The sequence below is a fragment of the Chinchilla lanigera genome, unplaced genomic scaffold (assembly GCF_000276665.1).
Source record: "Chinchilla lanigera isolate Chin_1 unplaced genomic scaffold, ChiLan1.0 scaffold00038, whole genome shotgun sequence".
Classification (NCBI taxonomy): Eukaryota; Metazoa; Chordata; class Mammalia; order Rodentia; family Chinchillidae; genus Chinchilla; species Chinchilla lanigera.
Window position 1 is genome coordinate 382670 of NW_004955439.1, and position 7358 is coordinate 390027.

Consider the following 7358-nt stretch of genomic DNA (forward strand, 5'->3'; position numbering starts at 1 on the left):
CGGGGCCCCGAGCGCGCAGCCCCGGGGACACTGGCGACACCGCGGGCGCGAGCCGGGGAGGCTGCGGGCTGGACGGGCTCCGAGATTCGTGCGCCTGCTTCTGGTCGGAGCCTAAACCAACGTCGGAGCGTCGGCCGTGCGCCCCGGACCGGGTCGTCGCGGTCTCCCTCCCCCACGTCACCAGGTTCACACGCAGGGCAGGGGCTCGCGCCCTCGGGACAAGCAGCAGGTCCCCACACGACCGTCTCTCCGTAGCGTGAAAGGGACCACCACCGATTGATTTTTTTCTTGAGAGCTTAGCTTGCCACCCCACTCCCCACAAGCCCGGTCTTTTATTCTGTTCTTAGCCAGTAAACTTTCTGTACCTTCCTACACTCGGGATGGGGGTGCCGAGGCAGTTTCTTGTTTTAAAAAGAAATCCACTGCAGATTCCCCGGATGCACCCTGTTTACCGCTTCTATACACCCACAGTCGGAAATAATTGTTCTGCAAATGCAAGAATCACATCGTAACCCTCCCACCCGCGAAAGGGTAGTGATGGCCTTGGAATGCTTATGCTAAGGTAAAAGGGCCAGAAAGGTTAACCGTGTTTGCAAACTGTGTATCTGCTATGGCTGGGAGGAGCAGGGGCACCTCAATCTAATGATTTACACCTTCACCAGGATACCTGGGGTTAAGGCTGACGAGGTGACTTGAACTTGTTTAAGTCATGCCACTTCCTGCTGGGCAGTTGATTTTGTCTCAGTGTGTTTGGAAGACCGGTAGGTAGATCACTATTTGGATTTGGGTGGAGGACATGCCTGTGTAATTGCTTCGGGAAACCTGATGAGCGGGGTGCTGGCAGGGGGCCCCCAGTGGGGTTGGCAGGAAAGCCGCGTGCTCAGCTTTAAGTTCCGGACAGGTATCGCTTCTGAAATAAAATTGCTCAGAAACAGTTTTTACCCATCTTTATAGAGCCAAAAGACGTGTGTGAATTTTATACGAATCAATTTATGCTCACAGATGAACTTCCTAAAATCTGTACTGCAACTTGTTCAGACATAAATGAGCTCGAAACTGTTTATCTTCAGTGCCTGAGCATGTTGTGGAACGACTGGCCATGTTTTTAACAATTAATATACAAATCAACCATGAGCCAGTAAAATATTGTCTTGTGTTAAGGGTGGGAGTTAAATCAGCTGCCATTTCCTTCATGGAAAATAATTCTTCCATACTTTTGTATAGAAATTTCAGATTACGTGGGACCGGGGAGATAGCTCAGTGGCACAAGTCCCTGCCTGGCAAGTGCAGGGTCCTGAGTTCAGGTACCAAAAAAAAAAAAGAAATTTCAGGTTACAAGTGTCATGTTTATTTGTTTTTATTTTTAAATTTTTTTATTTTAAAGAGAGTAGTAAATGAGAAACAAACAAAAAAATAGAACAGTAGCAGCATACCAGTATCACAAACATAAACAAATCAGAGCAAGAACATTCAAAGTGATGCAGGGTCTAAAGACAAAATAATACGAATCAACAGTGATTGTTACATTACATATTGCTATGGTCAACTGCATTGCTCAGATTGCCAGATGTAAGAATGAAAGATTGCTCAAACCATTAAAGAGAATAAGAAAATAATTCTTCGATAAAACAGTAGAGATAATACAGAGTATCACTAGACAAGATGGTAGGAGTTCACCATTATAATTCCAGTGCATATTGTTACCTTCAAATCAGTTGCCCATATATTTGTTTTTAAAATGTGGTCTTTTTGAATAATTGTACTTTGTAATTTAAAAATGTATTTCTGGCCCCTTATTTTTTCCCATTTTTCTAGCCCTGGATAAATATCAATGCTTTTAGTGCTCAGAAACACCTGTGTTAGCAAGTGCCAAAGAAATATGTGAAAGTATTATTCTTTCTTAATCTGGGTAGCAACGTTTTGAGAGAAGAAGTAAGGTTTGTTTGAATTTTAACAACTTAGGCTCTTCCATGTATTTGAATAAGGCTTGTATTTGAATAAGGAATTTAAATTTAGTACTAAGGTAGTTCACGTACACACCCATACACTGAAAGTTATTATGTAAATACAATATGTGTATAATTTTTTTATGGCCACATATGTTTGGAGTTTTTATTTTTGAAGGAGAGTGGTAGGGAGACCTCTTTTATTACTAGGAAGTGAAAATTGCCACCTCAGATGGCAACATTTCCTGATAGATTTTTTTTTTTTTTAAGATTTCATTAGTATGAGGTAGAACCTACTTTTAAATGGCTTTTAATTTTTGTGTCTTAATGCAAAGGCTAACACAGTTTTAGGGCAGTTTAGATTAGAATTTTAGATTGTTTTTAAAAAATCTGTAATGTGTTCAGAATTATGTGCATATGTATATCAAAGATAGATTGAAAATTGGTGGCATACTACCTCTTTAAAGGTGTTATATAAATTCAAAATATAAAAATGTAATTCCATAGAGACATATTTATCTTCTCCTCAAGGGTAGTGACTTGATTACACCCCTTGTGTTGTGACATTCTTCTTGAGGACGATTAGTTCTTTCAGTGTATTGTAATATTTTTCGTGTCAATAGCCAAAGATAAGCACGAACTGAAAAAGCAATTGTCTTAGAAATAACTTTCTGATTTCGCCACTAGAGGATGTCAGGTCCCTCTTCAGGGTACCGTTCGAGTATTCAAGTTGTCTGTGCCCAAACTTTGTGTATTAATTTCACATTCATGTTCAGGAGGTTTGGAATGTGCGCAGAGCCCACTTCCCAGTCTGATACTGTAAAATATCTGCTGACTTAAAATTTAAAGCTGCGCCCACGCCCGCCCAGGGTCTCTCTGTGTGGTTCAGGTTGGCCTTGCACTCACTTTGTAGCCTAGGCTGGCCTCCAGCTGGAGATGATCCCCTGCTTTAGCCTCCCTTGAGTGCTGGGATTACAGGTGCATGCTACCATTTCTGGCTGAAGCTGCTTTGCATTCATTTATAATACCATACTTCACACAAAAGAATGAGTTAATACATATAATCTGTGGATGCTGCTGACACTTTTTTTTGGAGAAATGACTTAGAACCTGAAATTGGGCTCTTTTTCCCCTCTCTTCTGGAAGATTATGTTGTGGACAGGTAACGGGCTTTGTGGGGTTTTTTGGTATGTCCCTTTGATTTTTTTTCCCAAATTAAAAAAAAAATTGATCTTAAAGGTCTCACTCAGCTCTTAGATATCTCATTAACTATCTCCAGTAAAAAATTACAAGATCGGATCTCGAACTATAATTTGGTATTAAGCTCGTCCCTCTTGAAATTTAGGCTCTAAGAGCTGGCAATTCTTCGGGCTAGACAGCTTTTTTGCTGTCCTGCTCTGGCTGACTTTACATCTTCTTAGGCCAGAAGAAGTATTAAAATTGGATTAGGCAGTCACGCTCAGGAGAGTGTGTTCCTGTGCTCTCAGTTACATGTGTGAAACATTAGTTTACATGAGCGTGTTCTCTAAAACATGTTTGTATCTTGGTAGCTAAAAAATAATCATTCAAAAGAGTTATTTTTAAAAACTCGACGCTGATTGTGTTGACATAAGAATGCAAAACATTAAGGTTTAACACAATTAGAGCAAGAAATGTCTCCCTTGTATATATAAGCGTCACAGTGGCTGGCAGGCTGCTGGAGATAATGATCCCTGAATCCGGCAAGGAAGGCAGAGTCCACATGCTATTAATTATGATTATAGGGTGTTCGGTGGAGGAGGAATCACTCCTGGCTGTGGCCGTCAGGGAGCCCCTGTGGGGAACAGGAGTGAAACCTGTCACCGTGGCTTAACATACAAAGTTAGGTGACATAAAGTTAGAGGGAGAAAAATATAGATGTGGCAGATGCGGAAGGGGAAAACGTTGGTCATGTTGACAAATGTTATGGCTCAAAGAAAGAATCCTGAAGACCAGTTGGGAATGCACGTAGATGGTGCACTGAAGCGAAATTCCCACAGGGCTGAAGGGTAAGCTGAGACTGACACCTTATTCTTTGAGCAGGGGACACTGTTGATGATTCTTGAGGATAACATATCTTATTAAAGGATGGTTAACTGGGTGATTCTGTGCCCTTGAATCGCAAGTGTGTGTGTGTGCGAGAGAGAAAATGAGTGATACTGTTGATTGAACACAGCTATATCTTCAGCTCTTAGTGTCTCACTGAGTTTTTCCAGCTGGCCTTAAGCTTGTGATCCTCCTGCCTCAGCCTCCCAAGTCACAGCATTACAGGTGTGTGGCACCATGACCAATTCATAATCTTTATTGCAAAAGAGCTCAACAGTGCCTAAGGCAAAGGACCACCATCTGGGAGAATTCTTGTCTTTCATTTGTTTGTGCTGTTTTGAGAAGGACACACATGGGTGGCGAAAGTGCCTGAGGGCCATCTGCATGGGAGACAGTCCCAACTTCTCTGGAAATGAGAGAAGTGAAGAGGACCCAGCTGGCCCGGCTTCCACAGTGGCGGTGTAGCCTAGGGGTGGGTCAAAGGAACGAGTTCAGAAATCAAATGTGGAGGTTACTGTAGAAATCCAGGCAGGCACTAGCATGGCAGTGGGTGTGGGAAGAGAATGCTTACTTCAGGGCTCTGCAGGGTCAAAGGGTCGCCTGCGTAAAGGTGATGTGGGACCTTACACCGCAAGCTGCAGTTTGACTCACTGGTTTAACTTTGGCATGAACATGTTAATGAAGACCTGGTTTTGGTGGGAGAAATGGAAAAAGAAAAACCCTCAGCTTTACATCTGCACATTTGTGGTATAAGAGAAAACTAGGCAACAAGACACATGGGCCTGGAGGAGCAAAGCAGAGGTCAGGACTCTGGGATTCCTTCCAGGGGATAAGGAACAAAGCCCTGGGGTAAGGAGAGCTCAGAAAGAAAGACTGCAGAGGGAGGAGACCGCATTGAATGGGTGAGAAAACGGCAGCAAAAAGCCTGGAAAAACCGTAAGTGGGCAATATGCACCTGGCGGAAAGAGAAGGACAAGGGCTCAGGGATGGAGAGTGAAGAGCAATTTTCACAAAAAGGAGATTTCGGTTGGTGCAAGAGTTAGGGGTGCACAAAAATGATAAGCGACCGGCAGATGAGCAGTGGAGAAGTAAAGGTAGCCCAGCGAATTGACGTTTTCAGGAAGTTTGCTGGTAAAAGCACAAAATTAAAAACCTTTGAACAGATGGAGGGATTTTTTAAAAATTTATTTTTAATGTTTATCTAGAATGTACTGAAGGTTTTTGTTTTGTTTTGTTCTTTTTGTTTGTTTTGGTATAGGGTTCTTCGAGCTTTGCTGAGCGTATGGGCCACTGTAATCCTCACCCGCAGCAGCCTCTCCCCCGCAGGTCCCTCATGCTGAACCTTGGCAGTTTCTGCTCTAGCCTCAAGCCCTGAGCAGTTTGCTGTCTTTCTAGTCCCGCTCTTTTGAGAAGGTCATACAAGTGGAGTCGTATGCTGTAGAGCCTTTGAGTCTGGATTTTGTTTCCCATGTAGCCTAATGCTTTTGAGATGAGTCTACTCTGTCTATCAGAAATTTCCAGTTCTCCTATTGATGAGTAGTTTGCCAGTGCCCAGAAGTAGCACAGATTGTTTACCCATCCACCCACTGAAGAACATTGTGTTGTCCCCAGGTTTGGGCAGCACTGAACAATGCTGCTATAAATATTTACACACAGCTGGGTGCGGTGGCACATACCTCTACTCCTGAGACTCTGAGAGGCTGAGGCAGGAGGATTCCAACTTCAGACCCAGTCTGGGCAATTTAGTGAATTAGCCAGACCATCTTAAAATTAAAAAAGGGTGGGGATATGCTCAGTGGAAAGGCCACAGGTTCAATTGCTAGTATGAAAAAAAAACTTACAAATGTTTGTATAAATACCTAGGAATGGATTCTTGACACATCTAACTGCAGAGAAGTTGCCAAACTTACCCAGAGTGGCAATACAGTTGTACATTTCTACAAGCAAAGTATGTGAGTTCTTATTGCTCCGAATCCTTGCCAGCACTGTGTGTTGTCAGTTTTGTTTTTATTTTCGCCATCCCACCAAAGTTTTTGACTGAAGCAGTGTAATACAGTATCCTTAAAGTCCCAATGCCCGTTTTGTGTTAAAAAACACTCACTTGAGTTCCAAAAACCTGGAGGTACTGTTGATCCCAGAGCCCAGGTATCATGAGACGGATTTCTTTTTGTTTTTGTGGTTCTGGGACCAAACCCAGGGTCTTGCCCTCGCTCGCTCGGTAAGTGCTCTGCCACTCAGCTACACCCCAGCCCTAGAGCTTTTGTTGGGCTCAGATCTCACGTTCTTTCTTCACCCCACTGTATTTCTTATTTCCTGAGTGTTCTGCATCCTGCTGGGGTTTGTGGGCCACAGCACCCTTGAACTGCACACCTGCGCCAGCGCTCTTCCTCCCTAACGTGCCTGTCTCCTCATCCCTTGAGATAAGGGTTTTCAGAATGTGGAAATCACTTTTTTTGTTAGAAAAGCGAGAAATACTGGGCACATAATTTGTTTTAGGATCCGGCTGATTTCTTTTGGCATGATGTGTGCTATCAAACTGGATATTTAGTATGAGTTCTCAGTTCCTGCCGTGTAGTTGCAGTGCTTTGTAAAGGTCTTGATGATCTGTCACTGAACATTTAGTCCAATCCCTGCTTGTGGGCTGGGCCTCTGTGTGCTGATGTGTGTGGGGCTTACGTTTCTTTTCTCCAGTTTCAGATTTTGGCTTGTTCTGTAGCCATGGCGCTTTCTCTGTCTTCACTAGCAGTTCTTCCAGTGCTCCGAGTTATAGTTGTTTCCACCCTTACTTACTTAGTGGCAGTTCTGGGGAGTGAAGCCAGAGTCTTCACGCTGGACCGCACTCCCAGCCCTTTTTTATATATTTTATCTTGAGACAGGGTCTTGCTAAGTCACCGAATTCCCAGGCTGGGCTGCAGCGTGAGATCTTTCCTAGTGCTGGGATTTCACACATGCCCCATGATACCTGACTTCATCACACATTTAAATAGCATTTGCCTTTTCTCTATTCATCAAATATTTATTTTCCTAAGTATTTTAAAATTTGAAGTGCTGGAGGCAGAACCCATGGTCTCGTGCCTGCTGGGCAAGCCCTCTACCACCGAGCTATATCCCAGACCACCACTTTGAATTCTCATTTGAAGAATACTATATTTTTGACAATAAGAAGTAACCACACTAGCAAAATCAAGAAACAAAATGAAAAAAGAACAAAAAGAAAACAGAGAATTAACTGCATTTACTAGTTCCTCCTGCTTGACCCTCCCATGGAAGTAGCTGTGGACAGTGCCGAAGACGACAGACGCTGACCAGCCACACAGAGGGGCACAGTCACAGAGCAAAGCAAAGAGC